Source organism: Ornithorhynchus anatinus, chromosome 9 (genome assembly GCF_004115215.2).
Source record: "Ornithorhynchus anatinus isolate Pmale09 chromosome 9, mOrnAna1.pri.v4, whole genome shotgun sequence".
Classification (NCBI taxonomy): domain Eukaryota; kingdom Metazoa; phylum Chordata; class Mammalia; order Monotremata; family Ornithorhynchidae; genus Ornithorhynchus; species Ornithorhynchus anatinus.
Genome location: NC_041736.1, coordinates 56,805,785 through 56,822,520, shown reverse-complemented (window position 1 = coordinate 56,822,520; position 16,736 = coordinate 56,805,785). Strand labels below are relative to the sequence as shown.

The 16,736-nt window shown below is 41.4% G+C and overlaps 2 non-coding genes across 2 annotated transcripts; both read right to left on the bottom strand.

Moving 5' to 3' along the window:
- Window positions 1-8,116: 8,116 nt before the first annotated feature.
- On the bottom strand, window positions 8,117-8,226 carry MIR217 (microRNA mir-217). The gene is given in 1 exon segment (NR_034879.1): window positions 8,117-8,226. It is a non-coding gene; the product is annotated as a microRNA mir-217 (primary transcript).
- A 5,195-nt stretch (window positions 8,227-13,421) lies between these two features.
- MIR216A (microRNA mir-216a) lies at window positions 13,422-13,544 on the bottom strand. The gene is given in 1 exon segment (NR_034880.1): window positions 13,422-13,544. It is a non-coding gene; the product is annotated as a microRNA mir-216a (primary transcript).
- Between the last annotated feature and the right edge of the window lie 3,192 nt (window positions 13,545-16,736).

Genomic DNA, 16,736 nt, shown 5'->3' with positions numbered 1-16,736 from the left:
TGCGTGTATGTTTTGGGGGGTAGGGAGGAAGTAGAGTGAGAGGAAGACTCCCCCCCCCGCCCCCATCCCTCGCTTCCCTTGCCCCCGACTCAAAGAGAGAGTGATTGTGTCAGGAAAGTTCCAGGCAGCTGCAAAAAATGGTGAGAGGTTTTTCAAGTAACTTCAAGAGCAGCATAACAGCACGAAACACAAATAACTGTTGTTTTCCAAGGCCCCGCTTACCCCTCGTCATCTTGCCTGCTGAAGCAGCTTTTGTTCCTGGTGATTGGTATCAAAGAAAAAAAGAAGGAGAAGAAAAAGAACAGGCCATCCAGGGGAGGAGGATCTAACTGAAAGAATAAAGGGGCACTGTTAGGAGTCAGATAAAATCTTGCTTCAGTCAGGGTTTCTCAAATCGTGTATGTACTACCATCTGGGTCCTAAGGGAGAGAGATATGCAGGCTTTTCTGATGAACTACAGATAGGTTTTTAAAGAGTGTTGAAAGAAATTCTTCTTCACCCCAAATATTTAAATAAATGGTGCATATCTGTATATAATATTTGAAATCCACAGATGAGAGAGCCTGGTACTTTACTGACTCATTTAGAAATCTGTAAAAGTTGAACTGTATGTGCACTGTAAATCAATCAGTCAATCAATGGTATTTATTGAGCGCTTAAAACTTAACAGCTTCTGATCTCGACATCAATCCGACCACCTCCTTTGTAGAAGTCGCTTGGGTAGTCAGCTCCTCTGGGAGGCCTTCCCAGACTGAGCCCCCCCCCCATTTTTTCTCTGCTCCTCCTCCCCTCTCCATCACCCCAACTCCCTCCCTCTGCTCTACCCGCCACACAGCACTTGTGTATATGTGTACATATTTATTATTCTATCTATTTTATTAATGATGTGTATATATCTATAATTCTATTTATTTATATTGATGCCTATCTACTTGTTTTGTTTTGTTGTCTGTCTCCCCCCTTCTAGATTGCGAGCCTGTTGTTGGGTAGGGATTTTCTCTATTTGTTGCCAAATTGTGCATTCCAAGAGCTTAGTACAGTGCTCTGCACACAGTAAGTGCTCACTAAATACGATTGAATGAATGAGTTAATTGTCCCAGAGCTTTGAAGCAAAGCCATATTTACTGCTGCTGTTCTCATCTTTAACAGGTCAAGTGGGTCATAGCTCAACCTCAAGTTCAAAGTGAAAATTACTTCACCACCACATTTTAGGGGAAGATAGAAGCAGCGTGGCCCAGTGGAAAGAGCCTGGGCTTGGGAGTCAGAGGTCATGGGTTCGAATCCCGACTCAGCCCCTTGTCAGCTGTGTGACTATGGGCAAGTCACTTCACTTCTCTGTGCCTCAGTTCCCTCATCTATAAAAGGGGTATGAAGACTGTGAGCTTCACGTGGGACAACCTCATTCCCCTGTATCTACCCCAGCGCTTAGAACAGTGCTCTGCATGTAGTAAGCACTTAACAAATATCAACATTATTATTATTATTAAATTTTCTGCCATAGGACTCTGTTGAATTCCATATCCTGTGTACGTAATCCCTGAAAAACCTCCTTTTCTCCTCTAGTCTTAAACTCCTTGTGGGTAGAAGCTTATTACTCTATGATTAGTATAGCGCTCTGCCCACAGTAAGCGCTCAATAAATACCATCGATTGTTTGATTTTGTTCTCTCTCAAGCAGTTTGTGCAGTGCCCTGCACATGGTAGAGTGCTCAATAAATACCACTGATTCACTGATTGACTGAGCCTGGGTGGTTATGGTATAGGCGCTGTTCAATGACTGGTATTTCACCACTGCATATTTGTGTATTTTAGTCCATTTCTCTCTACATGTATTTGCACAACTGGAGAAATTCCTTTTCCCAGCCAGGAGAGCTGTGGGTTAGATGAAGGTCAGCCCATCATCCAAAGCCTGAAAGAAATAGACATTATGAGCCAGCCTTCACCAGGAAAACACTACACACGCCCCCAAATTTCCATAGGTTACTCCAATTGCTGCTACCTGGGCAGCACCCTGCCCAAATGCATAATAAAGAGAATGCAAGACAGACTGTGGTGACAGTGGGGCATCAAGCCTGAAGTGCTGAGAAAAAAAAATTAAAGAGCTATATGAGCTCAAGCGATTCCTTTCTTAACCAAAAATGAATGCTGGACTGTAAAAAGTTCATCTTCAGTGAGACTCTCCAGGGTTTCTCATCTCTGCCCTCCCTCAGAGAAGCAGTGTGGCTTAGTGGCAAGAGCACGGGCTTGGGAGTCACAGGACCTAGGTTCTAATCCCGACTCCACTACTTATCAGCTGTGTGACCCTGGTCAAGTCACTTTACTTCTCCGGGCCTCAGTTCCCTCATCTATAAAATGGGGATAAAGTCTGTGAGCCCCATGTGGGACAACTTAATTACCTTGTACCTCCCCCAGTGCTTAGAACAATGCTTGGCACAGAGCAAGCACTTAAATGCCATCATCATCATCATTATCAGAGCTTCTTGCTTTAGCTTGTGGTGGGCAGGGTACATGTCTACCAACTCTATTCTATTGTACTAAATGCTTAATGCTGTGCTCAGGGTGTGGTCAGTGTTTACTCACAAAGATTTACTTTTGGCTTGTTACAGGGGGTGAGTATAATCGAAGGGGTTAATTTCCCTTTCCCTTGTTTTCTGACCTAGTCTAACTCAACAATTCATTCTTATTCTGATTGCTTCACTTGTTTTGGCATGGGGCAAGCTAGGGCATTGAAATATCAGTATTACCTAAAATCATGCTATCTGTCCCATAGACATAGTCTCTTTCCTCCCTGCTCTAAAATCTCTGTCCTCTGTTGACTGAGAGTGAAGGTTATTCATCTTTTGCTCTGAGCAGTAGGAAACTGACTTTACATCAGAATGCTGCTGTGTCAATAGACACTCTCACTCCTGGTGTTTGATTTTTATTTTTATTTTTTTTGTGTGTGTATGTGTAGATATGTGTGTGCACACCAAGTGTTGAGTTATTAAATAGCCTCTGGCCTGCACCTCCCTGAAGACAACTCTTCTCCATATGCTGTGCCCTGTGTGGTGTATTCTGAACATGATCTCTCAATTAAGTGTTAGTGAGAAGGGCAATAGCGAATCTTTCTGGCCTGGCAACTTCCCAGTCCCCACCCGCTTCCGCTCTTCTGTAACGAATGACTGGGTGGACATTCTTGGAACAAGGAAGAGGGAAACTCTGCTGAATTGAAAATTGGACTTGATGTGCATGACACTGGAGTTAGATTTGTCAGACCTATCTATGATTAAAACTTTCCCCATGGTTTCACACTCAGATTAATGTTTCCTCATATTTATAAGCCAATTGCTCATGTTTTAGATTTCTCAACTCTACGGACCACAAGCTATTAAGTTTTAACAATAAATTCTGCTCAAGGTCAGAGAGAAATCTCCCAAAGTTAAAGAATGTTATTCTTATTTTACCATGGTGACTTAATGTAAAGGACAAGAATATGTTAATAATAATGATAATAACAAGCATGGTATTTGTTAAGCGCAAGGCACTGTATTAAGAGCTGGGGTGGCTACAAGCAAATTGGGTTGGACACAGTCCCCGTCCCACGAGGGGCTCACAGTCTCAATCCCCATTTTACAGATGAGATAACTGGGGCTCCGAGAAGTGAAGTGACTTGTCCAAGGTCACACAGAAGACAAGTGGCAGAGCCTGGATTAGAACCCACAACCTTCTGACTCCCAGGTCTGTGCTCTATCCACTATGCCATGCTTGCTTCTCAGTCTCAATTGGTCTACCTTTGCCCATTAACTCATTATTTTAGTGCTAGGAGTCAATCAGTCCACCACTGGTATTTATTGAGCTTACTATGTGCAGAGCACTGTTCTAAGCTCTTGAGAGAGTAAGATGCAAGAGCATTAACTGGGTATCCCATGCCCATAATGAGCTTACCGTCTAGAAGCCATTTCATTCAATAGTATTTTCTGAGCACTTACTATGTGCAGAACACTGTACTAGCACTTGGAATGTACATTTAGGCAACAGTTAGAGACAATCCCTGCCCAGTGATGGGCTCACAGTCTAATGGCTATTTTTCCCATGCAGGAAAGTCCAGGTTTTACATTTCACCGCTGGGTATAATGCAGGGAGGGAACTTAATTCTGCCCTTAAGAGGACCCCAAAGACTCACCAATAAGCCCGGAAATAAGTCACGACCTTCCCCTCATCCCCCTTTCCATTCCCAGATTCCCCGCCACTGGCTCTGCTTATTTCCAAAGAGTTAACTGCATCTGTAGCGCGAGTTGCCCCAAATGGGAAGTGATTGGTCCGAAGGGGGAATTGTTCTTCCTTTCCAGCACACCCCAGCTATTCATAACCTCCCATCTGAAACTCATTTGTCCTGTGCAATTTATTCCATAAAGTTGCTGGGATAAACAATGCAGGCAAAACTCCTCAGATGTGTATTCAGTAGGGAGCTGCTTGGCTGGCTGTGATTTTCAACTAACTCAGACCTTTCAGAGGCCCGGACCAGCACTGGAGGATTTGAGACATTCTCCAGAGGATCCCCTGTTTGTAAACCAGAGTCTTCTTCTAATGATAACAATAATAAAAATAGTAATCATAATAAAAATATTGGTTGAATGCTCACTACATGCAAAGCATTGAAGTAAATGATGGGGTAGATACAAGATAATTAGGTTAGACACAGTCCCTATGCCAAATGGGGCTCACAATCTAAGTAGGAGAGAAAACAAGTCTCAAATCCCCATTTTACAGTAGAGGAAACTGAGGCAGAGATTTTTTAAGTGACTTGCCCAAGGTCATACTGCAGGTAAGTGAAAGAGCCTGGATTAGAACTCAGGTCCTCTGGCTCCTGGGCCCATGGTCTTTCCATTAGGCCAAATTGCTTCTGGCAGACTTCTTGTCAATCAGTCAGTCATATTTTTTGAGCACTTATTGTGTGCAGAGCACTGTGCTAAGTGCTTGTCACTTTTTGTCACCTGTGAGTGACAAAAGGAGATAATACTCTTCAGCCCCAACTTCTTCCCAAGTTGTTCAAGTACAATTGAAGGTATTAGTAAGACTGAGAACAATCCCTTTATTTCATTGCCCAATTCAGATCAGCACAGAAAGAGAGAAACTGCGTTCAAAATGCAAGAAGAGCATGCTACGTTGCATCGTCTATCACTCTTCACTCAACAAAGTCAAAGTCAGATGAAATGCAGCTCTTTAACTCTATGGAACTCACCCAACTGCTTAGTAGAGTGCTCTGTGAACAATAGGCCCTTAGTAAATACTATTGATTAATTGATTTGAACCATCAGTGGTCCGATATCATCCATAGTTGTCCCGCTGATCTTTTAGGCAAGTGGCTGCTGAATCCCGAGTTGGACTTGCTCTAATCCTTCTTTACCTCACCATCCATAGCACAGAGTCAAGACTTCCCCAAACCCAGGAATCCCATTTGGGCCAGACCCCAACAAAGCACAAATATCACTGCTTGTAAGAAGGAAAAAATTCAAAATTTGATGCTTGAGGCAGGGAGGGGTGGGTGGGGACAGAAAAAAGATCAGGGGTTGGAGGTCACTTGTGGAAACACACAGGGCTATGGAATTTCAATTTTTGAACTTACCTAGCAAGGATTTCTGTTGGTTTAAGTTTCTCCTATATAGACCAGGTGTGGAACATAACTTTTCCTGTGTTCGTTGAGTCAAACTGACCACAGAACAGTGTATCGTTGCTCACTTTAAAGCTACACATCTGCCAGATAAATTTTTTTATGGTATTTGTTAAGTGCTTCTGTGTGCCAAACACTGTACTAAATGCTGGGGTAGATATAAGCTAATCGGGTTGGACACAATCCATGTCCTAACATGGGGCTCACAGCCTTAATCCCCATTTTACAGATGAAGTAACTGAGGCTCAGAGAAGTGACATGACTTGTCCAAGGTCACACAGCAGACAAGTGGGAGAGCCGGGATTAGAACCCACCACCTTCTGACTCCTAGGTCTGTGCTCTATCCACTAGGCCATGCTGCTTCTCAATTAATGATAAAGAATTCATTCAATTGTATTTATTGAGTTCTTACTCTTTCATGACTATAGAGGTCTGCAGCAAAGGAAATGTACGCTGCTTAAATGTTGCTGCAGGTTTCTCATTTTCCCTTCATTCTCTTTCTACTCACTGAGCGTTTCTTTCTTTTCTGGCCTTAAAAACAAAGTTTCCAAATTCATGGTGTTGAGGTGTATTTTACCTTTATTATTTAAGCTTCAGACCATTTCTCTGCTTTCCTGCCACACTGTCAAATTAAAGGATTTAAAAGATGACATTTTCTTTTTCAGATGAAGGAGAAACTCTATTACATTCAAGAATTCAAGGGACCTAGGGTCCGGTGTTTATTGCTTATATGCAACATTGTCTGGCTTCCTTTCCTGGTTGTTAAATTGGCCCAACCCTTCCATTTTCGTGGTAATTTTATCCCAAGCCCCTCCTATTCGTGCCAGCCTCTCCCACCTCTGACATTGCCAACAGGTCACTCTTTAATCTAATCACTCTCACTTTAAGAAATGCTCCATAACATTTTTGATTCAGGAAGAGATGTCAAAGGAGATCAGCATTCCTCTGTTGGAATTGGCTTGCACAAGAAAATGGAAATGGGGAGAAGGTGTGGGCGGATGGCTAGAAGACCATTCATCCGCGTCTACTTTAAGTTACAATGACGGGATGTCTAGAGCCTCTACCATCTAAGGAAAAGTAATTTAAGGACCCTCTGTGGTAGGGACCCCTTCCTTTTTACTGGACCGAGATTTGTCCGTTGTTTTATGATAGTAAACTCCATCATCTTCTTTGAGGAGATTTTTCCCTTCAGCCATCATGTTCTCTGAGCCACTGTAAATGACATTACAGCCTTTTTTCTGGTGGTATTTGTTAGGCGCTTACTTACTTAACTTACTTGCCAGGCACTGTTTTAAACACTGAGGTAGATACAAAGTCTTTGTATGGTCAACTTTTTTGGCTGCTTTGGAAGATGTGTCTTTTGCAGGAAAAGTAAGGAAAGGAAACTGCTATACTTTATTATTATTGTATTTGTTAAGAGCTTAATCTGTGTCAAGCACTGTTCTAAGTGCTGGGATAGAGAAACATTAATCAGGTTAAACACACTCCCTGTCTCTCATGAGACTAGCAGTCTAAGAAGGACGGAGGACAGGTAAATTGAATCCCCATTTTACAGATGAGGAAACCGAGGCACAGAGAAAATAAATGACTTGCCCAAGGTCACTGAGGGCAAGTGGTTTAGCTGGGATTAGAAACCAGGTCCTCTGACTCCTAGGCTGAATGATCTTTCCAATAGGCCATGCTACTCCTATATCTCAGGTGGTATTGAGAAAGTAAAACAGAAATAAGCCTCTTTAAGCCAAGGTCCTCTCTCAAAACATTTGACTTGGACTCCCGACCAACAGTTCATGTTCAATTAAAAAATAAAACATCCAGCAGGTAAAACTTTCCTCCTAAACAAAACCTTTCCCTTAATGCCATCTGTGTTGAATGAATTTGACCCATTAACCTTTGGTTATAGAGCGTTCTTGTCAAGTGTATTTAACTTTCTCCTTAGTAGATCTCCATTTTGTCAAGTCGATCCGTGGTAGTGAGTAACAACATCGAAGGATTTTATTTATGGGAAAGTTGCTCAGAAGCAAAAAGGAAGCAAATGTCAAATTGCTCTTTTCTGTAGAGGGATAAGACATGCTGGGGTGACCTTTTGTGCTCTTATCTGCGGAGGAGCAGAGGGGAAGGAGGGAGAAGAGAAAGTCTTATCCAGGTATGCAGCCTGACCAAGTATACCGTATCCCTTTGATTCCTGGGCAGAGCAACCTCTAGTAACACGCTGGAATTCCAGTCACCCCTCTACCACTTCCACAACATACCTTATATTTCTCAACTTGATCTAGAGATGTTGTGTGGAAACATATGAAAAGTTTCTTACCCCCATTTAGGGACCGAAAGATGTAGGCTCCCTCACTGACACTGTCTCTCCTGAGGAGAGAGTTTCTACTATGGGGAGAAACTCCCCATCTTTGGTGGTGGATTGGGTACTGAGCTTCAGCTAGCCCTATCAGAGCGACATGGTCGGACTCTAGATTTTCATGGAAGCTTGTTTAGATGCTGAAGGCAATGCATTAGGAACTGATGGTGACTGATTATTATCCAATCAGTTCCTGATGCAGTATCTGCGACATCAAAAACTCGGCTGGGTTTTGTAAAGCACCCTGGATTTTCACACATAAAGTCATCCCATTGTTCCTGTCTCTACGTTTTAACAGCTGCCATTGAGAACAGTATTCCCAGAAGGTCCGAAACCAGTATTTGCCACAATTGTTTCCCGGGATCTGAGTAGCTGAAGATTTCCCCAGATTATCACCAGACACCGTAGCTGTTTAATCTACTAAATCTATTGAGTCATTTTATTTTCTTCAGATGGACAGGGGGATGAATTAGTTTAGCCAACAGTGGTACATGTCTTATAGAGCTTCCTTTAAAATATTCAATTCTTTCTTGCACCGGCAGAAAACTAATTAACCAAACTGATTGGAAATGAGGCCAGTACAGATCACAGAAAGTTTGGTCAACCTAATCCAATAAGGTTTAACTTTTTTAGATGTGCATCCAATTCGCTCAACATTCAAACTTTCTTTTCAGTCATCTGCACTAGCCTCAACTCCAGTAATTTACTATGTGAATGACTGACTCTGTAATTGGCTGTCTCTGGCAAAAGGGAGACTTCCTGAAAGATGCTAAAACCAAGATTCTAATAGCGGACTCACGACAAACTGTGACTGGGCCAGGAATCCTGGGCATTTTCAGTCTGTTTCTGTTCGATCTTATTTAGCCCTAGGCGAGCCCGCTGGGTAGAAGACATGTCACCCAATGTCCGTGGTCTCTACCCTGTTGCTAACCCAAATTTTTCTGAAAGACAATATTCCCTCCTAAGGGGCTCGGATAGCCTTTTCTCACTAGTGATCAAAGGATCCCTTACAAATCAGGGAGCAGGTAGACCTGTTCCCATTTTACAGATGGCTAACTGAGACCCAGAGACATAAGGCCAAATAATAATAATAATAATAATGTTGGTATTTGTTAAATGCTTACTATATGCAGAACACTGTTCTAAGCGCTGGGGTAGACAGGGGAATCAGGTTGTCCCAGGTGGGGCTCACAGTCTTCATCTCCATTTTACAGATGAGGTAACTGAGGCACAAAGAAGTTAAGTGACTTGCCCACAGTCACACAGCTGACAAGTGGAAGAGCTGGGATTCGAACTCATGACCTCTGACTCCAAAGCCCATGCTCTTTCCACTGAGCCACAAATGACACCTTGGGTCTTAGCTTGCCTGACACAATCATCAAAGTTCAAGCAATTAGTGATCCCACATCAACAATGGCACTGCAGGCAAAATCAGTCACCAAATAACCACATTAGGGTGGGGATGGGATTGTGGCTAGGATTTCGTATTCCTAGGGGTATGTCATGAAGTACTCAGAAAGGAGGTTTCCCATTATCCTCTGTACTGATAATAATAATAATAATAGCAATATTTATTGAGTGCTTACTGTGTGCCAAGAACTACTAAGATCTGGGTAGATACAAGATATTCGGGTAAGACCCAATCCCTGTCCCACATGAGGCTCACAGTCGAGCCAGGTGTTGAATCCCCCCAGACTGTAAGGTCACTGTGGACAGGGAATGTGTCTGCCAATGTTGTTGTATTGTATGGTCCCTAGTGCTTAATACAGTGCTCTGCATACAGTAAATGCTCCATAAATACTATTGTTGATGATGGTATTATATCCAGTTTTGGTTACTGGACTTTCAAAAATGAGTGGGGAGAAACTGGAGGAAAAAAATGACAAAAGAGATGGAAAATAGTCCTTGAGGAAAGCTTGAAGGAATTGGGGAGCCTTATCCTGGAAAAGGGAAGCCTCGAGGGTGACATGTTAACTGTTTTCAAGCCTATGAAGGGTTTTGTTTTTTTTTCTGAGGTAGATGCTGACCAGTTGTCCTCTATATCGGCAAAGACTAGAGGAAACAGATTTAAATTAAAGTCAGGAGTGGGTGGATGGGTGGTTGACTATCAGGGTTATATGAAGAAATCATGAAAATCTTTAAGTAGAGAATAAGCTTTCATCTGTCCTAGATGGTCTAGTTATTCTCCGGCCTGGAGACAGAGGGCTGGACTAGATGACTTCTTGACTTCCCTTCCTGCCTAAAGATTCCCGAGTTATAATATTGCACCTCTTCCTATTAAGCTAGCTCTTGGGAATTTATAGAAACTGGCTACAGTAATGGAAATATAAAATATACCCACCTCATCCCCACGGATTTCCAAGATTGTCCGTCCATGTGCCGAGCTGCCATTCTGAAATCATCAGTGTCCCGCATTGTTTGCTGTTGCTAGACACCATCGGTAAACAAACTCTGTTCGGTTTGCTCAACTAAGCAATCTGAAAGGTATGAGAGATCTTTTGCTTGTCAGAGAAAAAGCTGTGACAGTCGGCTGGGAAATGCAACTGCATAATTACAAAAGTCATTCTTAAATGGAGGGAACCATCTCACAATTGTTTCTGGCATAAGGAAATGTGACAAAACACATTAAGTTTTTTGCTTTCATGTGACATACATACATAAATGCTCTTGAATACTATTCAAATACGAAGAAATCTATTTCCTGTAATTTTTAGAAGACGCTCTTTCCCTCGGGGGAGAATGTAGTGGAAAACATGTTTATTGTGTGGAACCCCTCCCTGGAATTCTGGATGTGATCTTTTTTACTTCACATAAAACTCAGTTTACATGGTGTCAACAATTCCATTTCCTTGGAAAAGCTAAGTCAGTATTCTAGGCAAGTCCAATGTATGTCAATATAAACATTCTATCTATTTATCTATCCATCTATCTAGTCTAACCTATGTATCTATCTATCCATCTATTTTCTTTGTGGGACTCTTCCACTCTCAAGATTTCAACTCCTGCCTCTTCCCAAATGACTCTCAAATCTACTTCGCTGGTCCCAACCCCTTTAGCACCTCTAACTCATTCATTCATCCATCCATTCATTCATTCAATAGTATTTATTGAGCACTTACTATGTGCAGAGCACTGTACTAAGCGCTTGGAATGTACAACTCAACATGACCAATGTTGAGCTCCTCATCTTCCCTCCCAAATCTATTCCTCCACCTAAGTTTTCCATCACTTTTGACAACACCATCACTTTCCCCATTTCTCAAGCCCACAATGTAGGCATTTTCCTTGATTCCTTCTCTTTCAGTCCCCTTGTTCAATCTGCTACCAAATCTGCTGATTTTTCCTTCATGACATCTCCAGAATCCACCCCTTAATCTCCTTCCCAACTGCTCTCATAGTGGTCGAAGGACTTGCCATATCCCAACTCTGCATCAGCCTTCTCACACACCTTCACACATACTGTCTCTCCCTTCTTCAGTTCACTCTTCACTCGGTTTCTTGGATCATTTTTCTAAAATATCATTTTGCACATGACTTTCCTCTCCTTAAAAATCTCCAGTAGTTGCCCATCTGTCTTGATATCAAACAGAAACTCCACACCATCGGCTTTAAGGCATTTGATCGATTCTTTCCCCCTGCCATTTATCCTGGTTCTCTTCCTGTTATAACCCAGCCCACACACTTTACTCCTCTAATACCAGCCTATTGGTTCTGCCTCATTCTTGTCACTCTAGCCTTTACCCTCCCTTTTGCCTGGAACTCATTCCCCCTTCATTTACGGTCAATTCCTACTCTCCTCATTTCCAAGGCCCTTCTGAAATGACATCTCTTTTAGGAGGCTTTACCTGATTAATCTCCCACCTTCCCTCCCTCCTTCCACTTCAATACTTCCACATCACCTAGGAACTTGGGAATTCCCTCTATTTTCTCCCCTGAAGCACTTAGGTGCTTGACCTTTTACTCCATTGCTTCCCCTGAGCTGTAATTTATTTTAGTATATCTCCCGCAGTTGGATGGCAAGCTGCTGAAGGGCAGGGATCATGCCTACTATCAGTCAATCAATAATATTTGTTGAGTGCCTACTTTGAGCAGTGTGCTATACTAAGTGTTTGGGAGAGTACAGTTTAGTGGAGTTGGCAGCCATGATCTCTACCCACAAGAAGCATCATGACCTAGTGGATAGAGCACGGGCCTGGGCGTCAGAAGGTCGTGGGTTTTAATCCTGGCTCCGCCACTTGTCCGCTGTGTGATCTTGGGCAAGTCACTTCATTTCTCTGTGCCTCAGTTCCCTCATCTGTAAAATGGGGATTGAGACTGTGAGCCCCATGTAGGACAGGGACTATGTCCAGCCTGATTACCTTGTATCTACCCCAGCACTTAGAACAGTGCTTGACTCATAGTAAGCACTTTAACAAAGACCATTATTATTATTATTATGAAGAAGGAAGCAGCATGGCTTGGGAAGCAGCACAGCCCAGAGGATAGAGTACGGTCATGGGAATCAGAAGGACCCGGGTTCTAATCCCGGTTCTGCCATTTGTTTGCTGTTTGACCTTGGGAAAGCCACTTAATTTCTCTGTGCCTCAGTTTATGTCATCTCTAAAATGGGGATTATGACTGTGAGCCCCATGTGGGAAATGGGTCCAAACCGATTACCTTATCTCTACCCCAATGCTTAGTACAGTGCCTGGGACATAGTAAGCACTTAACAAATACCATAAAAAAGAAGCTTACAGGCTAGTGGACTCTGCCAGTGCTTAGTACAGTGCTCTGCACAGGGAGAAGCCAGCTCCTTCCTTTCACCTTCACTCGTCATGATATATGAATTCAGGTTTTCCTTCTTTCCTGTGTCATTTGATGGTTTCCTGCACCATGTGAAGAGAACTAAGCTTACTTATTTTTGTCATTTTTTTGTCATTTCAGTTTAGTAAAGGGTATACATCCCTGATCCGCAGTGACATCAGGAATCAAAGTGTATTGCAGGGGATTTATCTCTGCTGTCATTCAATTGTGAGTTAGGACCTGCAACACCTACATGAAGAATGAAGGTTGGCCTGGGAGGTGATTAGAGAATTCAACAATTGGAAGTTGCTGCTGAGGACCGATGGGAGATTGTGCTACTCTTGGAATTTAATGGAGCCTGAGAAGAAAATGGAAGTAGCTTTCAGAAAATGATAGGCCAGGCCACCTTTACCTTATTTTATACTATCTAATAATTTATTCCCTTAAAGAAATGGGTCATCTAAAACCTAGGGAAGAGGACAATGAGTGAGAAAAATTCCGTTGGAAACAAGATGTGTGGGTAGTTCCAAACGACAGAATTTAGCAAGATTGAAAAGAATCCAGTGAATAAAGCTTCTGTTACATAAAACTGTTGTGCAGGATAATGGAAATTCAGAACTCTTGATGAATGGACAAGACTATTGATTCTCAGAGGTAAGAAATTGCTGTGTTTAGCATAATCCCAGATGCCACTGTGGGAGAATTGGTTAGCATCTCACAGTTGCCAGCTGAGATTAAGCCGATTCACAGCCATCCGATGTCGATCTAGGAGTGGAATCACATAAGCTAAGCTCTTTTTCCAGGAAAAACAGTACCAATCCAGCTAGCACCTGACGTTGGAACGTCTGAATTGAAACATTCTGCACCATGTCACTCCCTCTGCTATTTGTATATGAATTTAATCCTGAACTGAAACCTCATCATAACCCGAGCTCCAGAAATAACAGTTAAAATACAACCTTTGGATGACACTTTAAGTTTAGGAAAGCCCTAATTGATTTTCTGTTTTATCAAGATTAAATTAATCTAATCATAGTTCTCTCCACCTTCATATTCTTCTTAAAATGCCACCTCCTTCAAGAGGCATTCCCTACTAATTCCACGATCTGTTGGTTGTGCCACAGCATCAGCTATGTATTTTCAGTTATTCATTTTTCGTTCATGAATCTGTCTATCTTGTATTTAAATTGCTCTTACTTTTTTATCTCATTTGATCAATGACATTTTTTGAGTGCCTATTAATGATAAGCACTTTTCTAAGCACTTGGGATGGTACAATACCTGTTCTCCCTCTTATTTAGACTCTGAGCCCCACTTAAGACAGAGACTGTGTTCAACCTAATTGTTTTGCAGCTACCCCAGTACTTAGTACAGTGCTTGGCAAATAGTAAACACTTAACAAATACCACATTATTTTTTCATTATTATTACAACATAAGTTAAGACAAATCATATTCTCTTTTCTCAAGGGAAGCAGCATTGCCTACTGGAAAGAACCAGGGCCTGGGTCTCAAAGGGCCAGGGTTCTAATCCCAGGTCAGCCACTTGTCTGCTGTGTGACTTTGGGCAAGTCACTTCACTTTATGTCTCAGTTACCTCACCTGTAAAATGGAGAATAAATATTATTCCTCTTACTTAGACTGTTAGTCCCATGTGGGACAGGGACTGCATCCAAATTGATTATCTTGAATCTACTCCAGCGTCTAGAACAGTCCTTGACCCATAGTAAGCGCTTAACAAATACCATAATTATTATTATTATTATTATCAAGGAGCTTAAAATCTGCCCTCCCCATTCCCTCCCTGATTGATCCCTCTTTTCCATCTTTGCCCAGATAAGATTTAAAACACTTTAGTAATTGTATATAAGGTTATTTATGTAAGTTGTTTTCATCGTTTGGTTGTAAACTCTTGCTGGGAAGGAATCATGATTTTTAAATTTCTGTTGTATGCTCCCAAGTACCTATTAGGTTTCTGTGGTGATGATGATAATGAAGAAGAAAATAGAATGAATTCAAGGGAAATGTTCAACCAAATAGTATAAACTTGTACATAGTTATTCAATGCTGGACTATCTGATAAGGATGGCAAGGATTTGGAGAATATTTCTAGGAAATTAAATAATTACTGTATATAGGAAAAGAGGTGTATGCAGACTAACCTTAGCTCAGTTATTTGGAGAGAAAGGGTGATGTGGATTCTAATTCAAACTCTGCACTTAATTAGTTACATAATCTCTCTGCATCATTAGCAGTGATGGAAAATAGAACATTTTAAAGAGTTAATTGTTGCTTATTCTGAACTTGGAAAGTGTGAATGTCTAATTTTAGTATTTGGTTGATTCTTGAAAATCTGAAAAGAGTATTTTTTGAAGTCCAATTGCAATCTCATGGGTAGAAATAGAAATAGAAACAAATCACACTGACCAATCTTTTTATTGTGGGAATCCTAATTATTTCCCCATTTGTTTTGTTGGGTTTTTTTAACTTTAATCTGTATCTCCATATTTCTTGTTTTTCTTGGCTATTTTCTATTTTCTTTCTAAGTTTCCTCTTTGACACTTTCCTTGGTGTCCATTCTTTTTTCTTTTATCCTTTCCTTTCTTTCTCCTGTTAAGTTTACTTACTTTCCCTCCCTAAAAATTTTACTTTTCCATTTTTCAGGTTCCCATCTCTCCAGATGGAGAGAGAAAAACTTAAGCACAGAGCATTTAGGCACATATTTTTGAGCGCTAAATACAGAACAGGGCCTGGAGGCTGGTTGTTTCTACATTAATTAACCTGAATTATTATTATTATTATTATGGTATTTGTTAAGTGCTTACTTTGTACCAGGCACTGTCCTAAGCACTGACTGATGGTATTCCTACAATTCGGTTCTCTAGTTACCTCGGAATTTCGTGGGGGTGTGGCTGGTATGGGGATTTTGACTGACACCATGGTATTCAAAGTTGACCTGTACAAGCGGTTTGACATATCAGTGGTACACTGGTACACTCTAATACTAATTATTTATATTAATGCCTGTTTACTTGTTTTGATGTGTATATATCTATAATTCTATTTATTAATATTGATGCCTGTTTGCTTGTTTTGATATCTGTCTCCTCCCTTCTAGACTTTAAGCCCGGTGTGGGCAGTGATTGTCTCTCTTGATTGCTGAATTATACTTTCCAAGCACTTGGTACAGTGCTCTGCACACAGTAAGTACTCAATATATATGTTTGAATGAATGAATGAATGGATAGAAATTTAGTACACTTCATTGTTTTCTTCCTCTAGGCTATTCAATGGCAATCTTTTTTTCCTCATCACTTTATTTTCCATCCATCCTATATATATGTACTTACATGTTCTCAGAAATGAAGAGGATCTTTTAGACCCCAAGTAATCTTAATAATAATAATAATTGTGGTATTTATTAATTGCTTCTATGTGCCAGGCACTGTACTAACACTGATGTAAGTGCAAGGTATTTGGATTGGACACAGTCCCTGTCCCACATTGGGCTCACAGTCTTAATACTCATTTTACAGATGAGGGAATTGATTAGGGAAGTGAATTGACTTGCCCAAGGTCACACAGCAGACAAGTCAAGATTAGAATCAAGGTCCTTCTGACTCCCAGGCCCAGGCTCTATCCACTAGGCCATGCTACTTCTCTGATTACAAATGATCACATGGCACCAAGATGAAAAAATAAAAGGTACCAGGGACTGAGTACTGACTATACGTACTGACTCTAGACTGTAAGCTCACTGTGGGCAAGGAACATGCCTACCAACTGTATTATGGTACTCTCCCAGGTGCTTAGTACAGTGCTCTGCATTCAGTAAGTGCTCAAAAAATACAATTAATTCATTATTGATGTAAAATGTAGAAAGGAATTACATCAGTCTCATCAGTCACTCTCAAATAAGCACTTATTACAGTGCTCTGCACACAGTAAGCACTCAATAA